The sequence below is a fragment of the Quercus robur genome, chromosome 2, assembly GCF_932294415.1.
Source record: "Quercus robur chromosome 2, dhQueRobu3.1, whole genome shotgun sequence".
Taxonomy (NCBI): Eukaryota; Viridiplantae; Streptophyta; class Magnoliopsida; order Fagales; family Fagaceae; genus Quercus; species Quercus robur.
In genome coordinates this window covers 83983519-84002382 of record NC_065535.1, presented here as the reverse complement: position 1 = coordinate 84002382, position 18864 = coordinate 83983519, and positions in this window count along the sequence as shown.

The window sequence follows — 18864 nt, the reverse complement described above, 5'->3', positions numbered from 1 at the left end:
TTCACCCCTGGAGTCTGTCTCTCGGAGGTAGACTAAGAGGCCCTCTCTTTTTGGCCATTTTTTCCCAGTCCCCCATCCAGATTACTTACTTTCTCTTTTATACTAGCCTGCGTTCGCTTTCCTTCGTCCACGTGTAGGGTCGACCTTTCCAAGACTGATATTTGTCCCGTCAGTCCCAAACCAAAGTCGTTGGGAGTGGTTGATAAAGCTGAAGAATACGGCTCTGTTAGGTGCAGAGCCGTGTATAGGAAGGGTCGTACGGGCAGCTTTTCCAAGATACTTTAGATTTTTTGTCACGTTTGTCCCTTTACCAATTTTGCCATTTTTCTCGGTGGAGCTTTGGGTCAGCCGAGGACTGGACTGTCCTCGGCTGCTTCTCCGGGCCATTTTGTACTTTACATTATTGGGTTTGGATTATAACCTTCTTCGACTTGGGCCTTAGGATTCCCCATGAATAAGTGGGTCTGGCCCATAAATTACTGGGCCCCACAATAGCCCCTCAAAACCCTGCTGTCCGACCTCATGGTTGGAGAGGGGGGTTTTGGAAATACCGAGCCTTTATTATGGCTCATTTAATTCAGTCTTTTACTGACGTTGGCATTCCTCCACCTGCCCAGGAAATGTACCGGTCTACGAGATGTTCTTCTTAATTTATTCTCAATACATTCATGCCGTTCGGTTATCCGAAGCATGTCTTTAATGGTTTCCCTTCACGAGACCTCCCATATTCAATGGTTACTGATGGTGTGGGGGAGCGGAACGGGCATATTCTTGTTTGCAGATTTCCTTGGAGATCTGAACACATTAAGTACCCTCCTCTTCGTCCCCTATATAAAGAGACAAAACATGAGTTGTTTCTCCCACAGATAAATCCCTTTAATTCCCCAGAAATTTGAAACCCTTAGATTCCTTCCGGAGTTTACTTTTACTCTTTGGTTATACCTTAACCTGAAATACACTCACCATAATAATAAGCAATGAAAAAGCCATTCCCCTCCCAGAAACACCATGTTCTGACGAAGTTCGAAATGGCTCGGTCAGGGCAAGGATGGCGGAGACTCAAGATTTGTCTCGCCTTCCTTTCAGCCAAAATCCGAAGCAGGGACTCGTCACGTCACACTTTCGGCGTGACTGAGCCGAGGACACACATTATCAGTACCATCCGCTCTCTCATGAGCATATCTAACATGACACCAGTGTGTTAGGAGTCAGGACTGGGGCAGGGACTAAGTGCCCCTGCTTCTTCCTCTCTTCGTTCACTGGCGCCTCCCTTCGCCTCTCTTTCTTCTTCTTTCCACTACCAGATCCATTCTGGTGCTTTTCCTTCTCCCTCTTTTGCTCATTTCTCTTTCTCTTCATCTCTTCCCTCTTCTTCTCCTCCTTCTTTTACTCATGTCCTCCATCTTCCTCATTCATCTCCTCCATCTTCCTTATTCATCTCCTCCATCTCCTTCTTCCTTCTCCTTCATCTTTTTCTAAAAAGGTTCTTCTCTCAATATGAGCGATACTGAGGCAGAGATTGGAGAGACTTTGAAGACGAGTTTAAAAGACACCTGACTGCTTACTTATCCGTATTGCGGATGTTATCGTTGCTTCGGCAGTTCACCTTTTGTATAGGCTTGTTTAAGCCCCTCTTTGTACGTTGTAATAATTTTTCATATTAATAAAAATTGTTGTTATTTTACTTCGCATGTTCTGTCTCTATGTTTTTACAAATTTGCAAGCGCTGCTCGGCACAATAATATAACATTTGAATCAATGACAACTAAGGTCAAAATACTTGCTAATAAAAAGATGTCACCATAACTTTAATAGAATTGTTTGACACAACAATGCCTACCTGTGAAGAACGATACTTACCCAAAACAATGCCGAGATTAGAACTGGATGCTCTATGCGGTGTAGGAAGTAATCATCCGAAGACATATCACCCGCAAAAATGAACAGCCCCCTTAGGCTACTGAATAGTCGGGCGTCCCGCCATCATCCTAACACTCTTATTGACCTTAACCTTTTACAGTATTTGAGCCGAGGACTTTCCCCATCCGAGTAATTGGCTTTCCCATAGGTTTGAGTCCGAGGACCATGCGATGCCTTGGTTCTGTCCAAAACTTGTATTTTCTTTGTAAGTAGTTGGTTTCCCTATAGGCTTGAGTCCGAGGACCATACAATGCCTTAATTTTGTCCAAAACTTGTATAGGTGCCGAGCAGGAGGTTGTCCTCGGCAATGGCTATTCCTCGGCGTGGGTCGTAGCCCCTGGGCTCCCACACAGAATGGGTCTGGGTCGCGAATTCACTAGGCCCACAAATTAAGAGGCATTTCTGTAGTCTTTGGTCACGCGGTACCCTTTGGCGCCCCAGTGTTCGAGGTGTGCCTTCACGAGACTCCTTTAATCTCATGGTTGCAGGTGGCGTTGGAAATTGAGCCGGAGCCATTTTGTCTGTAGCGCTCCTTGGGACGCTGCGTGAATTAAATGCCACCACCTTATCTTTTAAATAAATAGGAGAGAAAGTTGCTTTACCTACGCACAAATCCTTCAATTTCTTCCCAAATCACATCTCCCATATTCGGTGCTATCCTCCCTTAGTAAAATATGTTTGAGGCGAAGGTTGGGGTGAAGGAACTCTCTCCGCCACAGAGGCACCGTGTCCTCCTGAGACTCAAAGTAGTGAGGTACGGGCAAGGGAGGCATAAATTCAAGAGAATGTTCCGTTTCGACAGAGGGGAAAGGGTGTTTCTCCCTCTTTTAGTCAAAATCCAAAGCAGGTTCTATTCATGCCAGAATTTTGGTGTGTCAGAGGAAAGATTCTCCGCCATCAGCGCCTCTGCCTTGTTGCAGGCAAATTTTTGGTGAAGGCCCCTCAACTTCCGGCTCCCTGCACCTTTCCTTCAGCGGTGTGAGGCTCAAGTTGGGTTTTTTTGCTGCCCGAGTTATGAGCATGTAAAAGCATTGAGGAATAACAAGGTCTTGAAGCAGTAGCCAACCTCTCCTCTGTGCCACCTCCTCGGCTTTATCTTATTCTCTTGTATCTTTCTTTCCGATTATGTAGTGAGCTTTGACATGAGCTGATTCGAGCTTTTCATTGTACGCTGTACTATTTCTTTGTTTTAGTACAAAGGGGAAATTTATTTACTTGTTTGAATACTATTCTTTTTGCAACACTACTTTGTGAATGGGTGTGCTCCATATGTGTGTTTCTTCAATGATACTTAGAGCAGGAAACCTTGAAACATAATCCAACTAATTCTGATTTACCAACACTACCAGGCATTATGACGATAATTCATAGTAAGTTAAACTTAGGAAACTAACCGAGGTAACGGTTGAATATTCTGTGATAAGTGCGAGAATACCATCTGAGAATGATAATCTCTAAATAATCCATCCGAGGAGTTGACTGAGCAGTAGGGAACTCCGATTGTGTTTCAGGCAACATACTGTTCTATATTGCATCGATCCCTTTGGTGCTGAAGATCCGAAAGCAGACCTGAGAATCCTCGCAGTTGAGGAATTAACCCAATTGTTAGTGGAGAGTTTTCCTCGGATAGATCCTAAGGTCCATGTAATGTAGTTTTTCCTTGTAAGTAGTTGGTTTCCCCAGAGGCTTGGGTCCGAGGACCATGCAAGGCTTTGGTTCTGTCCAAAACTTGTGTTTTCTTTGCAAGTAGTTGGTTTCCGCAGAGGCTTGGGTCCGAGGACCATGCAAGGCCTTGGTTCTATCCAAAACTTGTTTTTTCTTTGCAAGTAGTTGGTTTCCCCAGAGGTTTGGGTCCGAGGACTATGCAAGGCCTTGGTTCTGTCCAAAACTTGTTTTTCCTATGCAAGTAGTTGGTTTCCCCAGAGGCTTGGGTCCGAGGACCATGCAAGGCCTTGGTTCTGTCCAAAACTTGTTTTTTCTTTGCAAGTAGTTGGTTTCCCCAGAAGCTTGGGTCTGAGGACCATGCAAGGCCTTGGTTCTGTCCAAAACTTGTGTTTTCTTTGCAAGTAGTTGGTTTCCCCAGAGGCTTGGGTCCGAGGACCATGCAAGGTCTTGGTTCTGTCCAAAACTTTTTTTTTTTTCTTTGCAAGTAGTTGGTTTCCCTAAAGGCTTGGGTCCGAGGACCATGCAAGGCCTTGGTTCTGTCAAAAACTTGTTTTTTCTTTGCAAGTAGTTGGTTTCCCCAGAGGCTTGGGTCCGAGGACCATGCAAGGCCTTGGTTCTGTCCAAAACTTGTTTTTTCTATGCAAGTAGTTGGTTTCCCCAGAGGCTTGGGTCCGAGGACCATGCAAGATCTTGGTTCTGTCCAAAACTTGTGTTTTCTTTGCAAGTAGTTGGTTTCCCCAGAGGCTTGAGGACCATGCAAGGCCTTGGTTCTGTCCAAAACTTGTTTTTTTTTTTTCTATGCAAGTAGTTGGTTTCCCCAGAGGCTTGGGTCCGAGGATCATGCAAGGCCTTGGTTCTGTCCAAAACTTGTTTTTTCTTTGCAAGTAGTTAGTTTCCCCAGAGGCTTGGGTCCGAGGACCATGCAAGGCCTTGGTTCTGTCCAAAACTTGTTTTTTCTTCGCAAGTAGTTGGTTTCCCCAGAGGCTTGGGTTCGAGGACCATGCAAGGCCTTGGTTCTGTCCAAAACTTGTAGTTGTTCATTTATTTATTTCTTTCCTAAAGGTTAACTCCTCGAATAAGGCGGAGGAAGTCAGCTTGATGTTTGAAGCCCCTAGACTTGCCTACGCCACTGGCACTGCGAGGCGTAGCCCCTAGTGGGAACTTATGTTGGAACAACAACAATGTGTCACCAGTCATAAAGACGTCCTCATAGACTCTTATTCGACACAAGCCTAACTCCACTGTCGCCTGAGTCAACGCGCAAGCCCTTCCCACAGACGACGCCAATTGTAAGGACACGATACGCAACGAACCCCAACGGTGTTGGACTCGCATGTGAAAGGGCCCAGACAATATCATTTGTAGAGAGTGGGTTTGAAAGGCTAGGCCTTGGAGACCCGGCGGTGGGTTCTTTATGGTGTTCGTACGTGTTTAAGGTGTTTTCACCCCTGGAGTCTGTCTCTCGGAGGTAGACTGGGAGGCCCTCTCTTTTTGGCCATTTTTTCCCAGTCCCCCATCCAGATTACTTACTTTCTCTTTTATACTAGCCTGCGTTCGCTTTCCTTCGTCCACGTGTAGGGTCGACCTTTTCAAGACTGATATTTGTTCCGTCAGTCCCAAACCAAAGTCGTTGGGAGTGGTTGATAAAGCTGAAGAATACGGCTCTGTTAGGTGCAGAGCCGTGTATGGAAAGGGTCGTACGGGCAGCTTTTCCAAGATACTTTAGATTTTTTGTCATGTTTGTTCCTTTACCAATTTTGCCCCTTTTCTCGGTGGAGCTTTGGGTCAGCCGAGGACTGGACTATCCTCGGCTGCTTCTCCGGGCCATTTTGTGCTTTACATTATTGGGTTTGGACTATAGCCTTCTTCGGCTTGGGCCTTAGGATTCCCCATGAATAAGTGGGCCTGGCCCATAAATTACTAGGCCCCACAATTATATATATATATATATATATATATATATATTTTTTAAGAGAATTTGAACCTTAGATTTAGATGTTTTTATTGCAAACACCATGAGATATCAATTAAATTACAAAACTCTTAACATAATTTTGGATGTATCTTTATTTTTATATTTATGCATAGCTTAACTTCTTTTTCTAGTGTGTGTCAAAATACCTATCTAAAAAACATGTATCAAAAAGTCATTTTTAATTTAATGTTGAATGTATCTTAATTTGTAGTACAGGTTAAAGGACGTTTGGTTCGTTATGATGTGCCCTTTATATGACGCATATTACGATGATGTGACATAAAGTTTTTGATTTATTTTATTTTTTTAATATTACCATAATTTAAAATTACAAAATATATCACATCATCTTAATTTCATCGTTTTCCTAAATAATGTAATGTTTTGTTCTTATATTGAGATTGCATTAATGTAAGATTATAATAACGTAATATAATATTATGGTGTAATGGCGTAATATAATATCAAGGCGAATTAACCTCTCCTAAATAATTTGATGACGGTGAATGCGTTTAATGTCATTGTCTAATAATTCACTATGGACAACGACCTCATGTAGACAAGACAAATTTAAGGAGCTGAAGACCTCCCTGATTAATGATTCTTGAAATATATGCCTGGGTTTACAAGAATAACAACTATGGGCCTTGAATATTTCACACCATCCTAAGATGCACACTACACACAATCTTGTGCATGAGTGCACGACAAGCCATCTCATTGTCATGGGTCACAATTATGATAATTGCTGAAGTAATGTTAGGGATACAAAATTTGGCACAATTTTATATCACAACTTACCATGTGGTAAATTATGATTGGTAAAGGTGTGTTCTCACATGACTTAGGCCTAGCTACCATCATACCTTTATCACAATTCACCACATAGCGAATTATGGCATAAAATTGTGCTAAATTATATGTCCCAAGTATTACTCTAATCACTAAGATTAGAGGACATATTAAGCAATTTCAATTCTCTATACATGTTATATATATAGGCTTCATGACTGTGAAATATGAGAAAATACATCAGGATTCACAAGTTCACTCCTCTTATCAAAAAAATTTAGAGTATTAACTTAGATATTAGAAAAATTTAAGCCGACATCACACCAATATCACTTGAGACATGTCATACTAACTTCGAGAAAACCATATAATTACTTATACATCATCAAAAGTCTTTTTTTTTTTTTAATTAAATCTTCTTTTAGTTGATTTTTCCTTGATAATAAGTAGGAGTCATTGTAGAGTTGTGTATATTTTACGCATGCTATGCAGTAATGATAGTTACATATGATGGTGCAGCGTTGTGCCATTTTGCACTTAATCATGCTGTGAATTGGCTAGATTGGTCACTCTAGCATTTTCTGATTTTCCTTCACTGTTTTATTTTGGAAGTTCTCGAAGACTTTGATTTATACAAAAGAATAAGGTTTTAAACATCCGTAAAGTTTTACTAATACAATCATCCTGTTCATAATTTATCTCAATCTTCTTCTTTTGATGGATTCTCTTTTCTTTTCTCTTCTTTTCTTTTTTTACCCCTTCCATTCTTTTATCTGTTATCACTACAGCTAATAGTTTAACAGTTAATTAAGATGTTTAAGGATTCTAATTAAGATGACAGAATAAATTGCTCTTGGACCATGCTGTCCTTTTTCTTTTTCTTTTTCTTTTTCTCTCTCTCTAGAAGTTGTTTGAACACTGAAGTAACACAAACTTTTGGAGTTTACTGGGTCAATTACTAGTTGATTAAAAATATATATATAAAATTTGTGAACGAGTTTAAAACTCATCTAAAAAAGTAAAAATTCAACCTAATTAACTGCTTAACTGTACTTTGATTATGCAATGTCTTTATTTTTTTTGCTCTCTCAATAATTTTGGCTTGGCGACGACTATTAGACGTAATTTGGATCTGGGTGACAAAGTGAAAAGAATATTTGATTAATGATGCTGCAAGTGGCTTACATGCATTAAAAATATATAATGGTAGACCAAACAAAATTAAATTCATGGGACCAAGTCATTTCGTTGAATGGCCAACTGATGCCATTGCATATTTGAATTGCAAAATACAAATAAATGGTGTACCGATGACATTCCATATTTTCATTGCAAATGGCCACGATCTTGGACCACCAGCACGTGGTGCAAAAAAATATGTGAATATATTAGTTTACAGTTTACACTGTTGAACTTGCCCACTCCCCCCCCCCCCCCCCCCCTTTTTTTATTTTTTATTTTTGACAATCATCACTCTCTCTCTCTCTCTCTCTCTCTCTCTCTCTCCTTTAAGTACCTAAGAGCATCCACACCAGCTCGGCTAAAATTTTCGTCTATTTTACACTAAAAACCTACTTTTTCTATTTTACATTATCACATTTTCAAAACAACCACATCAGTTCATCTATTTTACAAATCTATTCTAATTAAATAATATTATTTATTGTTTTTTTATTATTAGTTATTAAAACCGTTTCTTTCTCTCTTTCTCTACCCGTTTCTCTCTTTCCTCACCCATTCTCTCTTTCAGCTCACTCACCGTTTCTCTCTTTCCCTCACTCACTCCCAGCTCGCCGACCCAGCCGATCTAGCTCACTCCCAACTCGCCAATCCATCTCGCCGCTGCCGCCGCCTCCGTCATCAGTCGATTCGGCCTCACTTTTGCTTTCGCCCTCCCTTTCTCCTTCGCCCCTCCCTCTCTCCTCCACAACCGACCCTTCGCCTCCCACCCCCAACCAACGACAGCAATGGAAGATCCGGCGGCAACAATGGAAGACCCGATGGCAGTAGTGGCAGCAAATCGGGCGGCAGATCCGGCTCCATTGGGCTAGGTTTTCCGGTGGGTGTGGACTGTTTTTGGGTTGGGTTTCCCGGTGAGTTTTAATTGATTTTGAGTTATGTTGATTTTTGGGTTTTTGTTGATTTTGGGTTGGGTTGATTTTTGGGTTTCTGTTGATTTTGGGATATTTTTCTATGCTAGGTTGCGATGTTTGGTGGTGGCGCTGGGTTTGGTGGTTGGGTTTGTTGTAGTTTGGTGGTGGCGCTGGCTCTGGCGCTTGGATATTCTTCTTCCTTGCCGCGCTAGTTTGTTGCAGTTTGATAGAGGAGAGAGAAAAAAAGAATTAAAAAATCATTTGCACGGTAAACAGTAACCGTGTATATATGCACGGTTACTGTTCATTTTTAAGAGCATGGTGTATATTTAGAAGATTATACACGAGTTGGTGTAGGGGGTTTTTGGGTAAAAATGTGCAAAATTGAGCACTTTTTGCATTTTAGAAGACTATACATGAGCTGGTGTGAATATAAGCTAGGGTATATATGTTGGATATGTTTAAAAAATTTTGAACCATTTTCTTAGAAACCCAAGTGTGTGTTTAACTAAGCCCAAGCCCATGATAAATTAAGTCAGCCAGCACGTGGAGACTTAGCAGAAACAAATCCCCAATATCATCTATTTCCTTTCATAAAGTTGTGATTTGGGCAACTCCGATATCAAAGGGATGAAATCCCTCAAATCCCTCCTTTGTTGGTAGAATTTCCTAAGTCTACCGTCCTTTCTTTCCTTATTCAATCTTACAAAAATTCATTACTTTCAACATTCAGAAAATTACCTTCTGCAATTGGGGATTTTCCATGGAGAGTAATTTGTAAACGGAGCTAGCCAGTTGTGTAAGTGTGTTTAATTTCTTATTATATATTAGTTAGCTCTTCTACATAATATTGTCCCAAAAAAGATCAAAACTACCACTTTGATATTTTCTACTAGTACTATTATATTGGAAATTTTCTCTTTAGGCATTTGAGACGAGTTCAGAACTCTTTTTGTGAGTGCACACTAACAGATTTACCGTTGTATCTTGGAGAGCAACCGTCTGAGCCATATGCACTCTAGTGGAGGCGAAATAGTTTCTTAAGAATAGCGGATTTAGTTTTGTGCCTTAGCAATAATTTTTGTTTAATCTAAATTTTATGTGCTTTTACTCTTGTTGATTTTACTAAGTTGATCTTAGCATGTCCTTGTTTTATTGTATTGATATATTACTGATATTGCTTTATAATTTTGTTAATCAATTTGAGCAATCTTCCAAATTATATTTCCAACAATATATACCAATTTACCAAATTACCCAAAACACTAATCACATATGTGTCATATTTCAAAAGAACTGATCTAGTCACAATTGAAGTGTAGGGTTGAGGGGTCCAAGAATGTATGTTGGGTCTTAGGCCTTTTTTGAGGACGCTGAGTGGTCCAAAGACAGATAAACAAAAATGAAGATGTGAGACTCAAAACTCCATGAGTAAGCTACGAATGGGAAGGCTGGGAAAGGTAGGCCGATGAGGAGTATCTCCTCAGCTAAATGAAGTAGAGGTCAGAAAGTGTGTTCTGTCATCCAAAGTGACGTTCAAGGAAATTCTATTAATAAGGATATGCCTTATGAACGTACAGGACAAATGGGAGCTGGGAAATATCTAAGGGAAAGCTGCTACCACTACATTGAATGCTCTTCAGCTAACTCTCTGGCCGCATTAATGAGAAAGTGATACTAAACAGTAGTTTTCAGCCTTACAGCTACTCCCCAAAAACTTCAGGAAGGTGCTGATGTGACGGGAATCAACACTAACAATCTAATCTACACGTGGAGGGCAGAGATGGAAGGGAAAAGATAGTATAAAATGGAAGGGAGGCCTTGAGAGAAAGGGTCGGAAAAATAAGAAAGAAATACTGTAGCAATAAGAGCTATACTTGTAATCAACTTCAAGAAATATGTATAAGAACTGATCTCCTCGGACTATGCCGAGAACCATTTTCTTTAGAGAAAACCAGTCTATCTTTACTTTATTGTCATTTTGATCCACTATAATTGCTACCCAACTCATTATAGCCTAGTTTTCCAACCCATTCTCTACAAATTCATTATATTGGGCTCTTTGGGCCTAGATCCTTCTAACTTTTGGGCTTAGGACTCAAATCCTGTTCATACATGAAGTTTCTTATAATTATTTATAGCGGTCTGTTTGTTTTAATGCAAAATATTTTCTCTATCTTTTCCCTTAAAAAAATATTTTTAGGAAAATATTTTCACATTTTACAATGTTTGTTTTACAATAAAATAATTGGCCAAATGTAAAATATTTTCAATCAAAGGAAAAACCAAAGGCAAAAGCTCTAAATGTTTTACACTTGAAAAATTAGTAAAATATTTTAAACTTTCTTCTCTCTTCTCACTCCCGACACTTTCTTAATTTCTCCCCCTCTCTCACTTTCTCAGTTCTTCTCCCCTTCTCCATCTCTTAGCACTCTCAATCATAAGGCCATAACCCTTTCATCTTTGCCCATCTGGCACAACCCATCTCCCTCACCCATCTCACATCGATGCCCACCCATTAACCAATGCCACCTACCGACGCCAACCACTATCATCAGCACTACCAACCTTATCAAATCTCTTCCTTGCACAAACTCATCTTCTCTTCTCTCTCGCACCACCCTTGGGTTTGATTGACAAGTTGCAACGGTCTTGAGTTTTTGGTAGTTACCCGATCTCTCTTCCATTTGTTTAGATTTTCATATTATGTTATTTGTTTCATGGATTTTTTTTGGGGGGGGGGGGGGGGTTCTAATCTAGGTCCATGATTTGGCTATCTAATCTGGATTTTTGGTTTATGGTTGTTGTTTTTGGGTGGTTGGTTGTAGTTTGGTGGTTGGTGGCTGTTTTTGAATGGTTAGTGGTGGTTTGGTGGTTGTTTTTTCTTTCGATGTGGAGTTTTTAATGGTGGATGGTGGTGGTTGGTGCACTTGTGCCTGCATTTGGTGGGTTTTGAGAACGGTGGAAAAAAAAATTCATTTTTTCTAGTTGACAATTAAACACGGTAAAATGAAAACGTTTTACTAAAAATATTTTACTTCAAAACAAACGCAATGTTACACACATATCAACCCAATATAAGCCCAATATGGGTCTTAGTACACACCCACACATCACACACTCAACTAATTCAATTCAATATCCTATCAATATGGGGCATCACATGTTTTTATATTTTTTAACTACAAATCTATATTATATATTAATAGCCAAAGTTTAGAGAAAATCCAATTTGATTTTAATTGGATTCTCAATTTTGTGCCATGTGTCCTATTTAATTTTTAATTTTGTGTTTAGTGAATTATTGAGTGTACAAATTGAAAAGTCCTAATCCAATTAGATTCTAAATTAGATTTCAATTTGAGTCCAATTTTCCACCACGTGTCCATCTAAGTTTTAAATTTTTGTGGCAAGTGAATTATTGGGTGCATAAACTGAAGAGTCTAAAGCCTATTAAATACTAAATCATATATATATATATATATATATATATATATATATAATTGTGATTATTTTTAATTGTATCCGTGCATATGTATGGGGTTACACACTAGTTATAATAATTATAAACAACTTCCATAAAAATTATCGCTGTGTTTGTTTCGCTAGAAAACCTTCTGTAAATATAGTTTTCCACATTTTCCAATGTTTGATAGCACCCAAAAAAAAAAAAGGGTTAATGGAAAACTATCTTTGGTCAACGGAAAACCTTGATAAAAATAAGACTTATTTTCTATAAGTTGTTTTCCAAAATTTTTTTTAGAAAACAATCTCTCTCTCACGTGTTACATCTCCTATGAATATTATCTTTATCTGTAGCCGTGGGAAACATAATTTTTTGACACCTTCCCTCTCTCATGGTAAGATTTCTCACTTTTTCTCTCTTCCCTTTACTTTTTCTCTCCTCACACTCACACCCTCACTGTTACTAACTCTGGTCTCTCCTCTTCCTATAGATCTTTCTCTCTTCTCTCTTTCCTTCAATTTTCTTTTCTCCTCTGTAACACAATTCTCTAATTAGATTTTTTTTTTCCTTCATTGATCAGTCAATAGCTCAGACTTGCAAAGGAGAACAAATTTGCAGTGGCAATTATTTCATTCCTCTCTACCAAAATCCCAATTCTTTGCCTTGAATTTCAAGCTTGATTTTCCATTTTCTCTAAGAAATTTTTGGTTTGATGGATTTCAGGTAGAAGTTACTTCTTTTTCGTACATAAAGTGCAAAATAATAATAATAAAAAATAAAATAAAAGAAGAAGAAGAATGAATGAATGAATGAATGAATGAATGAAGTAAAAGATAAAAAATTTAAATATAGTACCTATATTGCTCTAAATTGCTTTTACATGGGACAATCTTTACCTTGGACTAATAATATTGTTATATAATGAGTGATAATTGTTTAGGGGAATTGATTTGTTGGCAAATACTTTTTTTGTTGGAAGATACTTTATGTAGATACTATGTAGTAATGATATATCATGCAGTACATTATGTAAATACATAATTTAGAGTAATATTGAAAACTTGTGGTTGACCATAGTAGACAATTAGTATACCAACAAAAAGAGTAGACAATTAAAAGTTATTGATATTTATACTTATTGAAAATGTATTCCCCTGTCAAATATATATATATATATATATATATATATATATATATATATATAGACAAATGGTTGATGTATATGTGTGTGTGTGTGTGTGTGCGCGCACGTACGTACGTTACTGTCCATATATATGAGCAAAATGAGTGGTAGAGATTATGAAAATTTGACAACTAATTAATTTTGATTGTATCTATTGTCGAAATTTTAGTATGAAAACCAAATTCACTCTTGGTTTTTTATTTATAATGATTATATTAGTTGGTTTACATAATATAATGTTTTAAATTATACAAGAAATATTTTTTAAAAATTGTATACCAAACACCAGAAAACATTCTTAAGCTCATTTTCAAGGTTGTTACCAAACATTGAAAAATGAACAATTTTCTAGAAAACGTTAATGCTAAAACAAACAGAGCGTATATTTCATAATAATCTCAATTACAGTATTGAGTATACAATCTAATAGTTTTATTCCATCCCAAAGAAGTTCCATAAAATTTAGAAGCACACAATATAAGAAAAATAAAACAAAATAAGTTTTTGTTTGATAAAAGTGTTAGAGGTTTTAGGATTTTAAAGGAAGAATTTGCCAATTCAGCCATGGAGGAGATTCGAATAAGGGTTGTTATGTATGGGATGATATTGAAATACAAGACTGTTGGCTGTTAATAATAGCTATATTCATAAGGGGGAAAAAGAATATTTGCAATTGAACTTTATGATTACCAAGAATTAAAAAGTGGGTTTTATCTTGGAGATCTGATCTTTTGTTGTGTGGGGGCCGGAATATATGTACAATAAGAAAATAACGAAAACTTTATCTGTCTAGTAATTTCTTTCAAAGACAAACCCAAGCACCTAATTGAGTAATAAGACATCAGAAAAGCAACAAGATTAATAATAATGCTTTCCTTTATTACTTGGCAGTTGGCACAATTATATAATAGTTTCATAGAAACCTTTGAAAATTGGACATAATATTCCCACACTGGTTTTTTATATTCTTTCATACTATCGTATGAGATGTGATGGCGGATGGCCGATGGGTCATGCAATCTCACATAGTGATGGTACGAAACAAGATTTTATTTATTTATTTTCTTTTTCCAACTTTTATTGCAAGAGGTCAAAGAAGATTTGAACTGAACTTCTGGTCACAAAAAGATTGGATAATGTCATTGAAACATGTGACTCTTGGCAGTGAATACGCGTCCAAACCAGTTTTAGTTGAATCAATTATTTAAAGTTTATGTTTAGCAAGAAAAAAAAAAGGGTTTATGATTGTTTATTTAATTTTATTTCAAATATGAGTTAAATTTTAGTTTATCATAAACTAGATTATATGTTTAAATTTGGTTTCATTTTATTATGGAACAATCTCAAGTTTGTCCACATTATTATCAACTTATTCTCTTCCCATGTATAGTCAACACATTTTTTTTTTAAAGTAAGAGTTTTTTATCCTTAAAAATATAAAATCTCATATTAGTAATTGTGGGGCCAGAGAATTTGTGGTCCTGGCCCACTTTCCATTAGGGCCCAAGGCCCGCGCCAAGGAGAATAGTTACCGAGGACAAGCAGTGAAAGTCCATATGGCCTAGAGGTGCAGCCGAGGATGACCCTGTCCTCGGTATCCTGAGGCCTAAAAAGGAAGAACGATACGTCATCAAAGGTAGCTTCCAAAGCGCTCCCAGAAGAAAAAGTGAGTAGAATGAGACTCGCACGGGGATACAGTGTGGGAGTGGTTCAAGGAAAAGACGTCACCTCCGCATTGAATGCGCCAACAAACGTTCTAGCCACATTGATGGGAAAAGACCCCTGAATAATGTGGTTTCGGTTATTGCAACTAACAGAAAGTGGGGGGAGGCGGCTGATGGGACAGGCACTCGAGTAGTTACCTGCCTGATCGACAGATGGAAGGTCAGGATCAACTGAGAAGGGCTATATAATGTAAGGATTCATGCGCCAAAAAAAATGGAGAGAATTGTACCTAAAAAGTGAAAGGAATAATAAGAATATTAAGCTCAATGGACAAGGTCCATGGACAAACTTAGTTCACCTCTGTGCATCCACCATGAACACCATGACTAATCACTGTCCGGTGACCAAGGCCTAACCTTTTAGCCCACTCTCTACAAATTTATTGTTTGGGCTTTTAACGTATGAATCCAATACCAGTTTGGGATCGTTATGAATTGAGTCTTTACAATTGGCGCTGTCTATGGGGAAGGCTTGTGCGTTGGTACAGGCGGTGGTAGGATCAAGCTCATGTCAAACAAGGGTCTGCGAAAGCCCCTCCATCATTTCTAGCAGCCCGCCATTGTTGCCCTAATATAAAGTTCCACTAGGGGCTACGCTTCGAAGCGTTAGTAGCACGGGCAGTTCTAGGGGCTTTCGACATCAAGTCAATGCCCCACACCTTGGTCGAGGGGCTAATCCTCGAAACTACTTTGAGAAAAACTATAAGTTTTGGACAGAACCAAGGTCTTGTATAGTCCTCGGGCTCAAACCTATGGGGAAACCAACTACTTTGAAAAAAACTATAAGTTTTGGACAGAATCAAGGTCTTGTATGGTCCTCGGATTCAAACCTATGGGGAAACCAACTACTTTAAGAAACTATAAGTTTTGGACAGAACCAAGGTCTTGTATGGTCATTGGACTCAAACCTATGGGGAAACCAACTACTTTGAGAAAAACTATAAGTTTTGGATAGAACCAAGGTCTTGTATGGTCCTCGAACTCAAACCTATGAGGAAACCAACTACTTTAAGAAACTATAAGTTTTGGACAGAACCAAGGTCTTGTATGGTCCTTAGACTCAAACCTATGGGGAAACCAACTATTTTGAGAAAAACTATAAGTTTTGAACAGAACCAAGGTTTTGTATGGTCCTCGGACTCAAACCTATGGGGAAACCAACTACTTTAAGAAACTATAAGTTTTGGACAGAACCAAGGTCTTATATGGTCCTCGGACTCAAACTTATGGGGAAACCAACTACTTTGAGAAAAACTATAAGTTTTGGACAGAACCAAGGTCTTGTATGGTCCTCGAACTCAAATCTATGAGGAAACCAACTACTTTAAGAAACTATAAGTTTTGGACAGAACCAAGGTCTTGTATGGTCCTTAGACTCAAACCTATGGGGAAACCAACTACTTTGAGAAAAACTATAAGTTTTGGACAGAACCAAGGTCTTGTATGATCCTCGGACTCAAACCTATGGGGAAACCAACTACTTTGAGAAAAACTATAAGTTTTGGACAAAACCAAGGTCTTGTATGGTCCTCGAACTCAAACCTATGAGGAAACCAACTACTTTAAGAAACTATAAGTTTTTGACAGAACCAAGGTCTTGTATGGTCCTTAGACTCAAACCTATAGGGAAACCAACTACTTTGAGAAAAACTATAAGTTTTGGACAGAACCAAGGTCTTGTATGATCCTCGGACTCAAACCTATGGGGAAACCAACTACTTTGAGAAAAACTATAAGTTTTGGACAGAATCAAGGTCTTGTATGGTCCTCGGACTCAAACTTATGGGGAAACCAACTACTTTAAGAAACTATAAGTTTTGGACAGAACCAATGTCTTATATGATCCTCGGACTCAAACTTATGGGGAAACCAACTACTTTGAGAAAAACTATAAGTTTTGGATAGAACCAAGGTCTTGTATGGTCCTTAGACTCAAATCTATGGGTAAACCAATTACTTTAAGAAACTATAAGTTTTGGACAGAACCAAGGTCTTGTATGGTCCTCAGACTCAAATCTATGGAGAAACTAGATACTCCAAGAAAATCTAAGTACCAGACGCGGCCCAACAACACGCACGACACCTCGGATGATGCCTTCAGTCCCCCAGAAGTATGTTTAGATACAAATTCAACGCCTCATGGGTGCGGGTAAGTTAGAACTCTGGGATGTGATCTCGAGTATATCATATGCATAACTATTCATACATGTTAAGATAACTAGTTCAAAAACCATGAGATTCACAACAATAGTAAATATCGGCAAGGATAACGAACATGTAATTTAAAGGAAAAAGGAAGAAAAGAATTTCATACATGCGGTCAAAGAGTTTAATTACAAGCAAACTCTAAAGTCCTCAAAAAAAAAGGGAAACTAATTAACAGTTAAACTAGAAACAAATACAAAAGTTGGCCAAGACTTCTACTTCTTCAATTTCGTTTTGGCCATATCCTGGGAAGGCTGAGCAGGATTAGCCTCAGGGCCCTGGGAGATATCCCCTTCTTGGGAAGGCTGAGCAGGATTAGCCTCAGTGCCCTTGGGGACATCAGTAAGGGGAATGGCCTGAAGGGGTTGAACAAAGATGGCTGGCTCCTCGGCACCAGAGATCTGAGCACTGACTGTAGACTTGGCAGTCTCTTGAGACATCTCGGGATTCAGACCTCTAGGTGCTTCTGTCGCCTCATGAGGCTCTCCTCCCTCAGTCGACTCGCCAGGAATAACAATGATTTGAGCAGCTTCTGACTGAGTAGCCTCAGCCTCCTGTGGAACGCTCATAGTCTCGGAGCTGGCGGAGGCGGTCTCACGGATGGCTAGAGGATAAAATACGTTCTCTGCCTTCCACAAGTTGGACGAAGCCTCCACCCCAGCTCGTTTGAGGGCCTCGTCCCAAACCTGGGAGTAGTATAGCCTGTATACTCTAGGGATTTAAGCTTTAAGGAGGGCCTAGGTTTTAGCCACCCCCGCCTCGTAACCCTCCTCCTCGGTCTTGTCCTTAGCAGTTTTGGCCTCCGTCCTGGCAAACTCAGCCTCCGTCTTGGCCCTCACGGCTTCATCCCTGGCAAATTCCGCCATGCCCTTAGCGTTGTCTGCCTCGATCAGTTTCTTCTTTAAATCACTGATCTGCTCCTTGGCAATCTTCAATTGCTCCTCGGCAGCAAGTAGACGCCTCGTCTGTTCCTCGGCCTGCTTTTGGGCACCAGTCAAACCTGCCTCGGCACTATCCCTGGTTCTGGTAGCCTCCTTTAAGTCCTCCCTGACTTTCGTGAGGTCAGCCTTGGAAGTTTTGAGGGTTCGCGCAGCATCTATACGTTTATTGCACTCAAGCTCGGCGGTCTTACTTTGCCCCTTAATTTCTTCCTCCATCCTATAGGTGGCCTGGATAGCCTACCAATTGAGACAAACACATTATGAATGAGAATCTAGGAGCAAGAATCGATAGAGTCTTAGGTTTTAGGAGCCTTACCATACCTAGGTACTTCTTCATGCTGAGGGCAACCTTCTGCATCCTCATATTCTTCAACTCTCCCATATTAGTGGGAAGCAGCAGGGCCCTCTCTAGCGCGTCGGCCACATAACCGCCGTCTCCAAGGTTCCTCATGGATGCGTCTTTCAGCAATGGTTCCCCGTGGAGCATTGGGGCGGGAAGCCAAGCACTCGGCGCGGATTGGACATCGATCCCTTTCCCCTGACCTTGATGCCCGGTCTTTAACTGTTTTTGAGCTCGCGGGGCTTCGTCCCCCTCCTGAGAGGATTGGGATTTCCCCCCATCCATTGGTTCCTTACCCTTGGGACTCCTCTTTCTCTTTGGGTCAGTGGGCTCAGGCCAAGGAGGCAGAGCTGATTGAAGAGGAGCGGGAAGTTTGGGGCGGGGAGATTGTGGCTGCGACTTGGAAGAGGAAGACCTAGTTTGGACAGGCTGGGGCTGGGGTGGGGGAGTTGGAACACTGGATTGCGGCTCTGTACACCCTTCCCCGGTTGACCCTCAATGAGGTCGAATAAGCTGGTCGGGGGCTTTCTCTTAAGATCCATCTCAGCTCGAGAGGATGT